At 27.9% G+C, this 16,311-nt stretch overlaps 1 protein-coding gene and 1 long non-coding RNA gene across 4 annotated transcripts in view; both read left to right on the forward strand.

The window, feature by feature from the left end:
* Positions 1-16,311, forward strand: part of LOC127277003 (glutamate receptor ionotropic, kainate 2-like) — a 590,803-nt gene that overhangs the window by 421,025 nt on the left and 153,467 nt on the right. The gene's annotated exons all lie outside the window — the stretch shown is intronic.
* LOC127277006 (uncharacterized) lies at positions 13,456-15,316 on the forward strand. The gene is made up of 3 exons (XR_007842304.1): positions 13,456-13,621; positions 14,822-14,927; positions 15,181-15,316. It is a non-coding gene; the product is annotated as an uncharacterized LOC127277006 (long non-coding RNA).

Below are 16,311 nucleotides of genomic sequence, written 5' to 3' on the forward strand. Positions count from 1 at the left end.
TATGTCTATGTTTTCTATCTAGGCCTTCAAACTTTAAACCCCTCAAATTTTAGGTTTAAGGGTACGGAACCCTCGGTTTTAATGCGAGTGTAACTCGCACTTGTCCGATTTTTATTATTAATTATTAATTTAACACCCGTTTATCCAAAATAGTTCATATAGGGCTCGTTGGATGCGGATTTTGATAAGAATTCTAATGGTGTTTTTCAAATTACTCTAATTTTATTTGTTCGTAAAATATATCATTTTTTTTTAACTTTTGTTAGTTAATTAATTAATATCTCGAAAACAAAAAATAATGCCATCTCAAAAATTTAACAATCGATTTATTATGATTTAAACAATATTCATGATTTTTTTCGCGCTTCTAAATGAGGGAGAACTTGTTTTAAAGTTATAAACAATTTTTTTTTAATAAATTGTTTAAAAATTAATATTTTTTTTTAAAAAATATTTTTTTCTAAAAGTTTAAGATCTTCCGCGTAAAAAAATTTACAACATTTTTCTCTATTTTTAATAGGAAAAAAGTTATAAGTAAAGCAAAAAAATATTGCTCAAATTTGTTATTGTAAATATCTCGAAAAATATTAAAAATTTCAAATTCAAAATTTGTACACTTATTTAGCATCACTATAACTACAATTTACCGAATTTTGAGAAAAATCTGAGACATGACCCTGTATTCTCATATGAAATGCCTCATATAATAAAAAAAGTAACGTATAAGAATATTTATGAAGTTTTTTAAAAAAAAGCTTTTTCTAATAAATCAGTTTTCTAAAAAATGTTTTAATAAGGAGTTATATACCTTCATGGGAGCCGAAAGAGACGAATTAAAAAAAATTTTATCCGTTTTTTACAATTCTTTTAAAACGAAGTTTATTTTATCGAATAGTACATATTTCGATGTACTTGCAAGTACATCGAAATATGTAATATACATGTATATAAATTTTTATTAAAAAATATTAATAATTGAGGAAACTGCAGACCTTGCACTAAAACACCTTTTTTGATAGCTGCTTGCGGTGACTGCAATAAGTCAGCTAGAATATAACTAAAAGTAAAAATAATGGAAATTTCGTTAGTATAATATATTACCTGGTGCCTGAACGAAGGATTTTGAAAAAAACAATTTTTCTAGAAATGGCGATGATTTTTTCTCAAAAATCATGATTTTAGGGATTTAAAATTTGGTTTTTTGACCAAAAAAATATCAATTCTAGATAGTATGTACTTTTGATATATGCAGTAAAAAAATCGATTTTTTGACACATGAAAAGGTATATAACCTCTTAACAAATATGATTTCTAAAAAAGTGTTTTTAACCAAGTTTTGATTTCCAAAATATGATTTTCTAAAAACTTTAAATTTGAAATTTTTTTAAGCATATTAATGAATTTTAAATTATTAATTAAATTATTTAAGTCGAAATTTTCAAAATTATAATGTTTGCTTTTGTCACGATAATTTTGACTTTAAAACATTAAACTGATGAGACTTCTCCAAAGTAATCAAGAACAAATGCCAAAAAATATTTCTATATTTTCAAATAAAATTGTAGTAAATTAGTCCTTTTTTATATATATGTAACACAGGCCTGCATGGTTTTTTTATTTTTGATATTGAAGTCGTTCCCTATGTAATTTTGTGCGCTGAATACGATCCCGTGCCCCAAAATGGCCCAGCACGTCAGAATTTTGAGAAAAGTGGGGTAAAGAGCCCAAAAACCGTGTTTTTGGGTGTTTTCAAGAATTTTTTTCTCCTTAACCTGACGTGCTATAAACTTCTACTAGGTCTTAAATTAAAGCTTAAAGTGTGCACTTTGAGACTTATATGCGCAAGTAAAAAAAACTTAAGGGATTTTGAGAAAAGTGGGGGTAAAGAGTCTGAACAACGTGTTTTTGAGTGTTTTCGAGAATTTTTTTCTCCTTAACCTGACGTGCTAGAAACTTCTACTAGGTCTTAAATTAAAGCTTAAAGCGTGCACTTTAAGACCCATATGCGCAAGTCAAAAAAAACTTAAGGGATTTTGAGAAAAGTGGGGGGATGAAGTCTCTATCACGTTAGGTTAAGGAGAGGAATATTAAAAAAACCCTAAAAACGCGTTTTTTTATTTTTTTACCCCCACTTTTCTCAAAATCCTGTCGTTCTAGGCCATTTTGGAACCCGGGATCGTGTTCAGCGCACAAAAATACATAAAAAACCACTGCGATATAAAGTATGTAAAAAATTTTTTTTGGGGCTCTTTCCCCCCACTTTTCTCAAAATCCCTTAAGTTTTTTTTTACTTGCGCATATGGGTCTTAAAGTGCACACTTTAAGCTTTAATTTAAGACCTAGTAGAAGTTTCTAGCACGTCAGGTTAAGGAGAAAAAAATTCTTGAAAACACCCAAAAACACGGTTTTTGGGCTCTTTACCCCCACTTTTCTCAAAATCCTGACGTGCTGAGCCATTTTGGGACACGGGATTGTTTTCAGCGCACAAAATTACATAGGAAACGACTTCAATATCAAAAATAAAAAAAAAGTCGAATTTTGCAGGCCTGTGTAATTTAAGGGTTTTATAAACACATTTCATTCAATATTTTAGTTATTTAACCATTTTTTTAAATTGAAAATCTGACTGAAAATTGTAAAAACTTATATTCGGTTCTTCTATTTAACACACTTTATGTACAATTTTATAATTTCAACTTTTAAAAAATTTCAAAACAGATAGTTACTGGATATTAATTAGTGAAAATTAGATGCATTTTAAAAATAGCTGTACTTATGTAAATCCTGTTGAAAAAGACTACAAATATTTAAAAAAAAATGATAAAATGAAAAGAAGTAAATAAGTAATACTTATTCTGCGGTATCTATAGGCGTTACACCAGTTACAGTTGACTCCAGTTGATAAGTTTTATTTGTAGCTTGCTTTTAGAAATTTCATTCTATGGAACTCGTTCTCCTTTTTTCAAAAATACAATAAGAGAATATTGTCTTTCAATAAATGATGGTATCTCTACTAAAACAGTCAGTTTAAATATAAATTGGAAGAAGCAGTGTTCGTGTCATTGGAGAGTACAAGTTAAACTGAAAATTAATATTCTATATTAAATTCAGTTAATATGATGGAAAGAGATAACAGAAATTATAATTTATCAAAAATATTAGTAATATTATAAGAAATATTAATAACGGTTTAAATTATGTTTTATCATCCCTATTGAAAAAAAACACGTATAATTATACGTATAATAATACGTATAATTATACGTATAATTGTACGTATAATAATACGTATAATTATACATATAATTGTACGTATAATTATACGTATTATTATACGTATAATTATACGTATTATTATACGTACAATTATACGTATAATAAGACATACGAATTTGAAACAAGAATTATACGTATAATTATACGTATAATAATACGTATAATTAATTATACTTATAATAATACGTATAATAATACGTATAATTATACGTATTATTATACGTATAATTATAATTCTATTAAAAATAGAATAATAGAATAGAATAGATTAATTAGTAGCAAAATTGCGCTGAAAATTTTTAGAAATTTTAAAATGCAAATTAAATTTCACGAAAAAAAATATCGTCGAATGTCAATTCAAGCAGTCACCCATCCAAGTACTAACCGCGTCCAACGTTGCTTAACTTCCGTGATCTGATGAGAACTTGTTCCTTCGCCTTGGTGTTTCCGCTGTCTTGTCTTGATTAATAACTTTGTCGTATAAGTATTGTATCGCACCTAACAATTATACGTACAATACGTTACAATACGTACAATTATACGTATAATTATACGTATTATTATACGTACAATTATACGTATAATTATACGTATTATTATACGTATAATTATACGTGTTTTTTTTCAATAGGGATAGTACAGTAAAAAAATTTTTTCTGGTTAATACATTTTTCAATAGAACTCGAGTCAATTAAAAAATGCATTTGTTTTATTCAAAAAAATATTATTTTAACTTTTTTGAAATAACCTGCACTGAGAGAAGAAAAGCACGGAATCTGAAATGGAGAAGTTTAGCATCTGTACACCAAGGTGAGCGCAGCAGCAGCGTCACTGTGTGGTAGATGCCGTACTAAAATGTGAAATGGATGTCGTGCTTGGCTTGAGTATTTGACGGTCGCTATGAGAGAGATTCCGTATGACTTAGTTCACACCGCTGCCGCTGCCGCTTCACACGCGCTGCTAGAGCTTAGTATCTGAACTATGAACGACACCAACTGAACAAAACTAAAGAACGGATACTGACACCCATTTTACACGGCGGGCATTCGTCACAGTACGGATTCTGTGCTTTTTTTCTCTCAGTGTGTATATAAGAGAAATGTCCTAAACTCAGTAGCCTTTCAGTGAACGTAGTTAAAACGCCTCTTGGACGTCTTGCGAATTCTACAAGACAGCTGTGTCGTAATGCTAATAACTTTTTTGAAATTTTGTTTATTTTATGCATCGGTAACCTAACTGAAAGGGGTCCTTTTAGCCAAAGTGTTATTAATCTCTTTACGACACCTAAAAGAATTAGATGCACATAATCTAAGGGGACAGAAGATATAAAACCAAATCCAGGAAGGTCTGCTATCAGTGGACGAACATCTGATTCCAATTCATCGTTGTCAGTTCTTAATTTGAATGGACCAGTTCCTGGGAAACAAATTTGACCCCTCTTTTTAGTATTTTTTTCTTTGGCTTTATTTTAACATACTCTCCAGCTATATAACACTTTGAGCAACTGTCATATCCTGTGTGGCCTTTTAAATATAAAATGAAAGCTTTTGCCGGAGTATGATAACTCAAAAATGTAATTGATACACTAACGTTTTCCTATTTCAGTCCATTATTTATGAATTTAGTAGCTTCATCCACAAATTGCTTTACAAAATCCTTTGCATCATCTGGTTTTTCTCTACCGAAATAGGCCCCCACTGGATACACTTCTTTTGAATCAATTTCAGAACATAATATTCACCCCCAAGATATTGCTGTTCTTTTCTCAATTTTTAATATTGTTCTTGCATCAAGTGTAAATATGAAAGTTTGGTATGATTTCTTAAAATTAACAGTAATGCTGTTAGTGCCGTTACGGTGATTTTGTATTTTGTAAAATCACGTAGCAAATTCGTAAAAACTGTTCTTTTGGTATTTTTCTCTTCACTTTCCGAATTTTCCTCTTCATTTGATTCAGAGTCAAAATCACTTTTATCAGATTCATCTGATAAATTCTGTTCATTTTCAACATCACTTAAATCTGTAAAAGATTCGTCAGTGCTTTTATCGCTTTTATCAGAATAAAAAAATTCCTTGTCCACATAATTTGTCATATTTGATTTACTGAAAGGAGATTGATCATCGACATCGGATTCATAAGTACTGGAAGCATCCGTTGCACTAGAAATTAATTGTAGATCTGTTCCTTGCAAAAATTTTCGTCAATGGTAACTTCATTGTCGTCCACGGAATTTATCAGATGTGATTGTTTAATACAAGACTGCTCATTGTCATTATGGTCATCATCAGATTCAGTGATATGAGAAGCATCGGTGACACTTGGTTATGTGCTATTTTTTTAAAAATATTTTCAAGACATTGGCAATTTTTCTATGCTTCATTTTTAATTTTACAGTTGAATTGCCTTCTCGAATAACCACAAAGTTGCAATGTACTGTGCTTCTTGATTTGAGTAGGGTTGATGACTCGTACATTAAATTAAATTAAAACGTTCAATTTATTATATATTATCGTGTATAGAAAATTCACATTAATAGGAGGCACCATCTTCAATTTTGAACCAATTAAATTTAAATTATTAAACGAGGTTGTATTTCTTTCTTGCATCATTTGGGTCCTGAAAACATACAGAATGATAAAAAATAAAATTTTAATTTTTAACCATTTTAGAAATTAAAGTCTTAAAAAATTAATATTTTATATATCTATCTTCCTTCACAATTTTGACTATTTGCAATACGTAAGCCTATAAAAGGACCTAAAAATAATATTTTTTTAAAAGAAATGGATGCCAGACAAATGAGAATTTGTCTGATCACAACACAATCTAGGTCACAAATTGAAATTGAATCATCAGAATGTTGATTTTTAATAATTTTAACATTTTTTCAACTGCCAGACAAATAACAAAATCGAGGGACAAAATTCGAGAAGATATATTTTATAAATAAGGTATAGAGTAATGTCAGAATTATTTCCTAATAATCTACAACTATTCATAATTACTAATCCAGTATAAGAATGTGATAAAAGAAAAACGTAAACGTAGCTATAAACTATAAGCAATGTTTAATCAAAAGTCTGAAAATCACTTCTTATTGAATATTTTGGGAGAATTAAAAACTTGAATATTACGGCTTTTCGTTAGCAGTTGTAACGAACTCTTGTGAAAAGCGTGAGCCCAATAAGGCAGAATAATATATTTACAAAAATAGTATTCCAGCTGAATCATATAAATTGATTATGGTGTAAAAGAGCTCAAAATATAATATAAGCTATTTTTTAGTTTTATTCGATTTCAGAAATATGTGTTTCCAAAAAAATAATTTGTTGAAATAAATCATTTTTATTTGAAAAAGTAATTTTTTTATTCATCAAGAAAAAATTGACCAATCAAAAATCAGAAATAAAAAATATGGAATATCCAAAAATATCTGAGATCATAAAAAATGTATTGCAATGAGACATACAACTTTTGTTTAAAAAGTTCCTATAAATTTTATATATTTCTTGAGATAAACAAGAAACCATGACTATATAGTATTTTGTATGGCTCTTAGCATAAAAATCGAATTTTCGCGTATGGTGACTATAATTTTCATAATGAATGCATAAGTATGTTTAGTACCAAGAAAATCCAAAGTTTGTATGAAAAAATAGTCAAATTCCATAATTTTAAAAAATTTGAAAAAATCGAAGATATCATTTACTCATGGCGGGAATAGCCTTAAAATTTTTGTACGAAAGAAAGTAGATTTTCAATAAAGTTTTCTAAAAAATCGAAGGATATGTACAATTTTAAAAATAAGATTTTTATCTATAATTTACAAAAAAAATTGTCAATTAATTTTTTGGTTATTTTTTGCATCAAATTTTTCAAAATTTTATGTAAATGATGAAATTGTTCATAAAAAAGACATTAAAATTTATCCATACAATATTTACAATAGTTTAAAAATATATTTAATTTATTTATTTTTGAAATTTTACAGAAAAATATAAAATTTGTCATCTCATATTTTGATCTTATTTACCCAGTAATCAATTAATATGCGTAAATTAAATTATTTCTCAAAGTTACTAATGAATAAATTTCTCTCGTATATGAAAAATAAATAAATAAATGTATGCACACATACACACTGTAAAACAGTTTACAATAAAACTACGCAGAGCTATGTAACTCACGTTATATTTATACGTTGCCGTCATGTACGTTCGTTTATTGGTAGAATATTTATTCCTGTTCAATTAGGACCAATAAATTTCTCAGCTCTAACTGAAATCATTGCGAATGTCTCCTGATCGACAATAAAATATTGCGCGAGAAACAGGCGTCATGTACCTTTGAACAGATTCACCGGTGTCGTTTTGTATCATTATGTGAAAACGCTGTTTATATTGTGCGCGCTGTGCAACAAGTTGAGATTTCTGTAAAAACATCGAAAACGTCTTTACTCAAGGTAAGAGCCTCATTATTATTAATTTTTAAACAATAAATTATAATATATCTGCGTGTTAATTTATTGTTTAAATCCATTTGGCCATGGCGACGAAGCTAAAATTTATAACCTCAAATCCCCGCACATGGAAACATGGATCGAGTTCATTCTTGCGTTTACTGAGTCACATTCAGAATCTGAAAAAATTTATTTTCCTTAAAAGCACTTAATTTTCAATATAAAGAAAATAAATTAATTTTCGGTAATAATAAAATTCTCTTTAGTAATTATTGTTGAATAATAATATTTCTCTCAATATGAAAAAACTTTTACATACAAAAATAAATATTAAGTTTCAATGGTGAATTACACTTATAGTCATAATACTTATAATTGATGAGATGTTGTTTTTATCATTTTTCTAACAAGGACACTATTATTTTTTTTGAAAAACTAGATTTCCAATTGTTTGTTATTAAATTCATAAAATACTCTTTTTTGAGTCGTCAACAAGTTAAAATAAATGTCTCTACAGGCTGATCGGTTTATTTTTCAAACGATAAAATAAGAGAATTTTTTAAAAATATTTTTCAATTTTAAAACTTACTTTCTTATTTGTTTTGAAAATTTTCTGGAAATTGAAATTTGATAATTTTTATATAATTAAATTTATTAGTTTACAACTATTTAATTAAAAAAATTTATTGAAAATCTAAGAATAATTTTCATAACGTTACTTTAAATAAACTATTAAACGAACAAATTTAATATGAAAAATATGTAAGAAAAAAAGGTTTTGAAAATTTTTAATCTAAAAATTTAAAAAAATTTCTTATTAAATTTTTTTTTCTTGAAAAAAAATAATTTTCTTTTTAATAGTTGATGATAAACGTAGTTGACTTTAACTTCGTAAATAGTTTTAAATTATGTAGTGTATGTCACGGTGGTACCTAATAAAATTAAATATTGAATTTTCTTTTATAGTGGTAAAATTTATTTCTTGTAAATTTTAATACAATACTTTTATAATAAAATTCACATGTCAGCATAATGCGATGGAAACGGATTCGGGCCTTATTCTTGAAATGTCATGTTTGCACATATTATTGTTATTACAAATGTCTAAAATAAAATGTCATCACCAATAAAAATATGTGCATATATTCTAACATTTTTTAAAACTCCTACGGGCATCCGTAATTAAATACAACATTGAAAAATGAAATTTTTCAGAGGCATAAAAACGATTTTGAGACGCCGGGACTAAGCCCGTCCGTGAGTCGGATTTTTCAATTTTCACAATCCACTACATAGATAGTGATTAAAATTAGACGGACGAAAAGTTAAAGTAAATACGTGTGGTGCCTGCGCTGTTTGAATTCGGTGGACACGTGAGTGCATTCTTGTGCGCTACTATTTGACATTTTCGCGCTTTGATAAGTGTGTGCATTTTTCCGCCCGTCGGATATCAGCTCGACGCTTCGCCCTCGTTAGCTTGCGATGGTAATTTAAGCAGTAGCGTAAGTTTTTAAAACATGTATCGTTCCTTCTTTTTATCTTCTTGCTTTATTTTTATGTTTTGAAATCGAGATTTTTATAAAATAAATGTATTAAAGGGTCTTAATCGTTTTATTGTGTTTTATCCCTTTACTTTATTCTCAATAACGTAGCTTGGCAGTTTCTTTTAAAATAGGATACACGATCCTATAAAATAAACAGAATTTTCTTTTAATTTCGGCAGCTTGGTGCCTCCATGACACAAAGGATAATAATTTTTATAATTAATATTTTCTTCGGTTCGTAACAGTGTAAATATACTGCCCTTCAAAATAAATATTTTGAAATCCTTTTTTAAATTTAGAATCAAGAACTTTTTTAAAATCATAGAATTTTAAATTTTTACAAAGTTAAAAAATAAAAAAACGTTTCATAAATGTTTTTATCCTTTAAATAATAAAACCCCCTATTATTTAAAAGGGAGTAGTAGACATTTTACGCAATTAAATTTTATACATAAGAGTTAATTAACTCTACACGATAAAACTCTTACATTACATTTAAACACACATATTTTGTTTTTATTTAATTTTTTTAAATTCTACGCAATTAAATTCTAGACAATTAAATTCTTTAAATTTCACTTAATATCAATTTTTGAAGATTAAACTCTACAGAAAATATTTGATACAAAAAAATTTTACACAGTTTAATTAATTAATTAAAGTTTTTAATTTTGATAGTTTAAATTCTACACACGAAAATTCTCCACAAAATAAAATTTTTGTCATCTTAAATGAATTTATTAACTGTACGCCTTAAATCCAACAGATAATTCTACACAGATAGGGTAAAGATACTGAAGTTAGTCACTTAAGAAAAGACCGGTATATTTTATTTTTCTTCTAAAAAATGGAAAATTTTTCGATTTTTTCACAGTTTGTTATAAATTCAGAAGGACTTTTGTGATAAAAATTTGCTAATTTTCGTTAACGGTCTTTATGCAACGACATAAAAGCATAATTTCAGAAAAGTAGAAAACATCTATAGTCGTCACCATAATTATAGCTTATGTATGACATTTTTGATTTAATTTCATGTGGGGACATGAAATCTAAAGTCTTTTTGTTGAAAATAAATGATATTTTGCAAGAAAGTCGTTGTATTATTATTGGTTAGGTCAGATCCGATCGCTTACCAAGAATCTGTCAACTAAGTGCCACGACTTAAACTTTTACTTTCTCGAATTAATTTTTAGGTTTGAAAGAAAATTAAACTTGTTTTTGAATTGTAATAATTTCTTGGCGGCGCGAACAACTAATGATTCTACTTTAAATTTTAGAGGAAAAAGATTAATCACTTTTTTAAGTAATAATGGACTGTGTGTGTTAAATGGAAGGTCAGAGGGGGATTCTCCGGCACATTTCACTTTTTGTCCATCGGTCATTGCTAGTATGATAGATCTTGTCTGTGTGTCTGTTGATAGTTTTAAGTTTGTGACAAATTTTAAAGTTCTTCCGGTTGTTTCCAGATCGGATCATGCACCAGTTGCAGTTTATTGTAAATCTAACGAAATAGATAATTTTAGTAATGTAAATAATAGAGCTTGTTTAGGGAAGCGTAAATTTGTTTTTAACGAAAATAAAAGTTTGGAATTTGAAAATAGTATAAGATGAAAGAACGAAGTTGCGTTTAGAGACGAGAATATCGACGCTCTGAATGGCAACTTGATAGAAAGGATAGTGGGAGTGGCGAAGGATCTCGATATGGTTCGAGTAGTGGGATGAGGGATTGGAGTAAGGACATTTGATAAGCCCTGGTTCGATGGAGAGTGTCGTCTGGCTAGGGTGGGGGTAACTGAGTCTTATAAACGATTACTTGCTGTAGGAAATTGTGAGAATTTGCGTTCAGTTTACCTGATCAATAAGAAGCGTTACGATAACCTACTGCGAAGTAAAAAGCAGAATTTTGAAAGAGTTTTAGTTGACAGTGTCTCAAAAGCGCATAACACAAATACATTTTGGTCACTAATTAATAATGTAAGGAAAAAGAAAGATAGACCTGGCGCGATCCGGGGTGGTCGGTGGATGTGGTAATTGGTTTGAATCTATAGGGCATTTCTATAATGAAGGAAATATGTTGAATATCTGGATAGAAGCCCCACTGGGTGATTTAATCGCTCATTCTGGAAAACTTTTGTCGAGCTACACAGCATTGGTACGTATAAGGTATCTTGAGGATAGGGTTCGCTCTAGTAGTTTACAAGTCTGGCCTCATCTCGATATTGTCCAGGGGGTGCAGCCATATTTAGTAGGTAGATTAAATTTGATTTATAAGCGTGGTTTTGCCCAGATTAGGCTCACAAACTATTACTCCGAACATATAATTTTAAACAAGGTTAGATACAGAGTTTTCAAGAAAGATTTGTGCACTCTCTGCTACGCGAGTATGACAGACTTGAATCATATTCTTGTTGATTGCCCCCACCTGAATGATATCAGATTGAAATATTTCCCGGAGTATAATGTACATGAAGATTCCGTTATTTTCTGAAAATCAGTTTTGTCATCGATTATTTATCCACATGTACAATAATTGTAAAAATGTTCGAAGAAATGGTTAAGCGGTATACTTCGTAGTAAACATTGTAACATTTATTTGCGCCTAATTGTAGAGATTTCGACTAACTGTTTTTATATTGTTTCATGTATTAGACGGATATGTCATAATAAAAGATTGATAATATACTGTGTTTTTTTGTGTTTTTAATTTAACGGCGTAGAATTAATACTTTAATTATGACAATCAGAATAATATTTTTTTTGTGTTTGGAATTACTGTGTGGAAAGTTTTATGGTGTAATATTTAACAATATAGAACTAAAAACTAATTTATAAAAAAATTTATTCTAATTTCAATGTGTAATTTTTTTGTCTAGGGTTTATTCGTGTAGAATTAATAACTCTTCTTTAAATGTAATGTGATAGTATTCTAGTATATAGTTAACTGTGCAGAATTCTTTTGTGTAAAGTTTAATTCAGTAGAATCGCTAACACCCCACATTTCTAGCTGTGAGTTATTTTGAGCAAATGTTATCAATATTTTAACAGAGGGCACAATGGGTATAGATGACTCCCCATTAGCGCCCACTTTTGCGATAGTTAGATTTGATTCCGGCACAGCAATTATTAGGAGGTGTTGGGCTATTTTTGATAATAAGGGATAAATCGTATCAAGTTATTATCCCAATAAGGACTTAGTAAAACATTTAACTTAGAAGGGAGATTTTACGCCCACTAAAGAATGGTGCAATACAGAGGGAAATCATTGGTCTGTCCTTCGACACATTAAAAATTCACGTAAGTAAAATGTTTGATAAAAAATTGAAAATATCAGAAATAAGACTCGTAAAATGAATTGTAATAAAAAAAATTTAAGTTAAAGTAATTTCTAATTTTAAAGTTAAATTTTACTTTGTAGCTAAGAAATACTTTTTTATAATTTACATGCACTAAGAATTCACAAACTTTTTTTAATCATTTACAAAAATTTTTATCAATATGGGGTGGTTTTTGACTTTAAGGGTGGTTGTCAGAGGGTTGTTGATTATCATTTCCAATATTTCGGTGTAGTATTGAAGGTAAGGTGGTTTTAAGGGGTGAAACGTGTTAAAAAAATTTTTTATTCATATTGAATACTGAAATAATTAAATCTAATGTACATCATGTCTCTAAAAAAATGTCAAAAAACTCGGCCATTAAAGGGTTAAACTAAAAACTTAGATTTTTTTAATTTCATTTATTTCATTTCTTAAATAATGACAGAAGAAAATTGGTATTTGCTAGCAACGTAAATTTGTAATTATGATTTTTGAAGCTGGAAATTTAAATGGTCTTTCCACTTAAATGTAACAAAAGAAAAAATAATTAGAAAAAAAAATTATTTCATGTGTGACGGTCCATGGTTTGTTTGTAAATAATTTTAAATTCATTGCTACCTAAAATAAAGTACTTTCAATTTACTTTCCAATGATATGCTGACTTTTAATTTTATAATCTAGTAATAAAAAAAATTTTACCTTGAATGTTGAAGATTTTGGGATTTTTGATGATTTTTAAGATTCTTATAATTTTTAAGTATCACTTCGAAAAATTTTAAAACTTTCTTTTTTCACAGAGAATTATGAACATGCAGTAAAAAATATTTTAGATAATAAAATAATAATAATAAAATACTTTAGACACATTTTGAACAATGAAGCCCAAGTCGATAGTGGTCAACCTGAAAAAGTTAGAAGTAATCAAAATCAAAACGAAAAAGAAAATGGCGCCGAAGAGCTTGAAGAACCGGAAATAAGGGATACAGTAGTTTCCAATAATTCGGGACCAACGGTTCCTCAAATAGGAGTAAGTTTTTCTAACCGTAATATTCAAGTATTTATTAATGTTATTCAATCATATTAATATTATATTAATATTATAAAAGCCATAAATCAAAAAAGACACATGTCAAAGTAGACATTCTTTTTTAACTTTCTTTCAAAATAGTCCAATTTTTTTATTCAATTCTATAAAATATTACCAAATTCAATCATTTTGAAATCGAATTTTTTTAAATGTGGAGTGGTAAAATATTGTATTTAGTTTTGTAGCCATGATTAGCAATTGTAATAATATTTCTTATTTCTTTGTCCTAAAGTAATTAATTTTTTTTCAAATATCATTAATCTCTTTTAATTTTTATGAAAATTTTTAAGTTTTTGATCAAGATTCGTGATCTAGATTCACGAATCTATTTTCTAAACAAATCGGCATTTTTAGGCTAAAATTACATGTCAAAATATTCTTTACCGATTTCGATCAAATTTATTTTGACGGGTAATAAATATAAAAAAAAACTTCTGTTCAAAATGTATCAAGTTTTCGAGAAATTATGAAAAGTAGACTTGAAAATTAGAAACAATAAAAATTTTTAATTTTTTGTTACACCTACAGTCTACATTTTAGCCGTTTCTTATGACAGTCACAAAAAATATCAATTGGATTAAAATCTAGAAACAAAATTAAAGACATTTTAATACACTAACGAAAAATTTCAATTGTTTATGCTAAAAAATCGTTTTTTTAAATATTTAGTCCGACCTAAAGCCTACAATTCTTGAACGATTCGTGGAACTCACAAATAATTATTATATAAATAATTGGGTTTAAATCTGTATATATATTTAAGGTTATTTTAATAATACACTCAAAAAATAAATTGATAAAGGGCCTAAGAAGGTGTCGCTTATATGTTTAAAACACCAATACTTACAAAATCATTCAAGCTAAATTTTTAACTAATACATATTTTACTATTCAGAAATTTGATTTAAATTATTTAGATAATTATTCAACCATGCTTCATTTTTTTGACTATATTAAACTATGTTATAAAACTACAATGTAAAAAATATTATTTAAAAATTTATTAATTCCAATTCAAAAAAATTAACATTTACCTTAGTCCTATAATTTACTTGGCTAACTTTCATTTTACAAAATTATTTCGAATGTTTCTTTGCGTAACTTTTTGCATAGAAGATGTTTTTGTTTGTTCTTTAACAGAGTGCAGAAGAACGAATCGAAAAGGAAAAGAATTGTCCTAAGAACAATGGAAGAAAAAGCAGGTCAAAATTCTTTGATAAGCCAGAAGATTTTGAGGAATGGAATTGTAAGAAATGTACTTTTTATTCAAATGAATCGTTAATATCGAAAAAGACTCAACTCAGAAAAATATCAATTTTTTCCAGTTTACTTTCATATAAGACAACCATTTTAACTTTTTTTATGCAATATAACAGTAATTTCTTATTTAAACTGTTTTTAAAAAATCAGTTTCTTCTGTTTTCTGTAAAATTTAAAAAAATGACGAGCGCTCTTCGAAATTTAAGATATTTTTTAAAATAATTTTTTGAATTGTCTAGGCACGTAAAAAGACATAAGGCTCTGCACAAAATTGAACACAATTGAAGCAATGGTAGAGTATATTTGCTCCCATTTAAATGGATTATGACAACCTCAAGAAGATGATGATGAAGACGTGGGATTGAGTGAATTCCCTGCCACAACGTTAGAAGAAGCCCAACTTCTCAATGAAAAGTTAAAAAATAAAGCATTTTCTAAAAAAGTTGTAAGTATTTTTTAATATTTTCACGTCCTGTTAAATACAAAACAAAAACATAGCGTTCGTAATTATGAAGATTTCCCACCAAGTTGTACTGCGCAAAATTTTTTTGTTGGGATTATTCAGACTCAATTTTTGCTCCACTTTTTCCATAATTTCTTTTAACATTTTGCACTTCAAATCTAAATTCGTTGGTAATAAAAAATTATTAGTTATTAATTTTTGGACTGACAAAATATCGAAAATATTAGTGAATTTTTATAAGTTAAAATTCCCGGTTTTCTCCGAATTAATTTCGGTATTTATCTATTAGATTTTTATTAAAATTTATGTTAACTGTTAAACTATGATTTCTTTTCCTTACAGTTTTGCAAACGATTTAAATGAAAACTATATTATAATCGAACTCTCAAAATAATTAAGTTTTTCAGGTCAGTTGTAAAATCCCGGTAATTTTCATATCTTTTTCCAGTCAATTCGCTACTTAGGTAACAATAATAAATTAAAATAGGTAAAGTATAAATAAAATCAAATAAATAATGTTAGCTAAGATTTTCAACTAATTCATGTTTAAAGAGTATGAGTACTAGAAAATTTTCAAAGTTAATATCTGTAGGAAGTTGGCTCCGACAACTGAATTTTTAGAAAAATAAAAGTTGTGCCGAATTGTGATAAAAACACATTTACAAAGCCCAAAACTAAAAATTCGAAAAGGATACTATTTAAAATGAAATTTTAATAAAATGCGATTATTTGTAATTCGAATTGTCATTATTTTAAAGTCAAAATCTTAATTACAGACCCAAAAAATACTCCTGAATTAAGATTCAATTATTTATTTATTCAGTTAACTAGCTAAAAGAAACGCGCGTAAACGCGCGTGGTATCTATCAGTTTTTATAAAAAATTAAAAATTTATTTTTATTTGACA

Source organism: Leptopilina boulardi, unplaced genomic scaffold, assembly GCF_019393585.1.
Source record: "Leptopilina boulardi isolate dan_hultmark-lab unplaced genomic scaffold, ZJU_Lbou_2.1 LbouV2_162, whole genome shotgun sequence".
Taxonomy (NCBI): Eukaryota; Metazoa; Arthropoda; class Insecta; order Hymenoptera; family Figitidae; genus Leptopilina; species Leptopilina boulardi.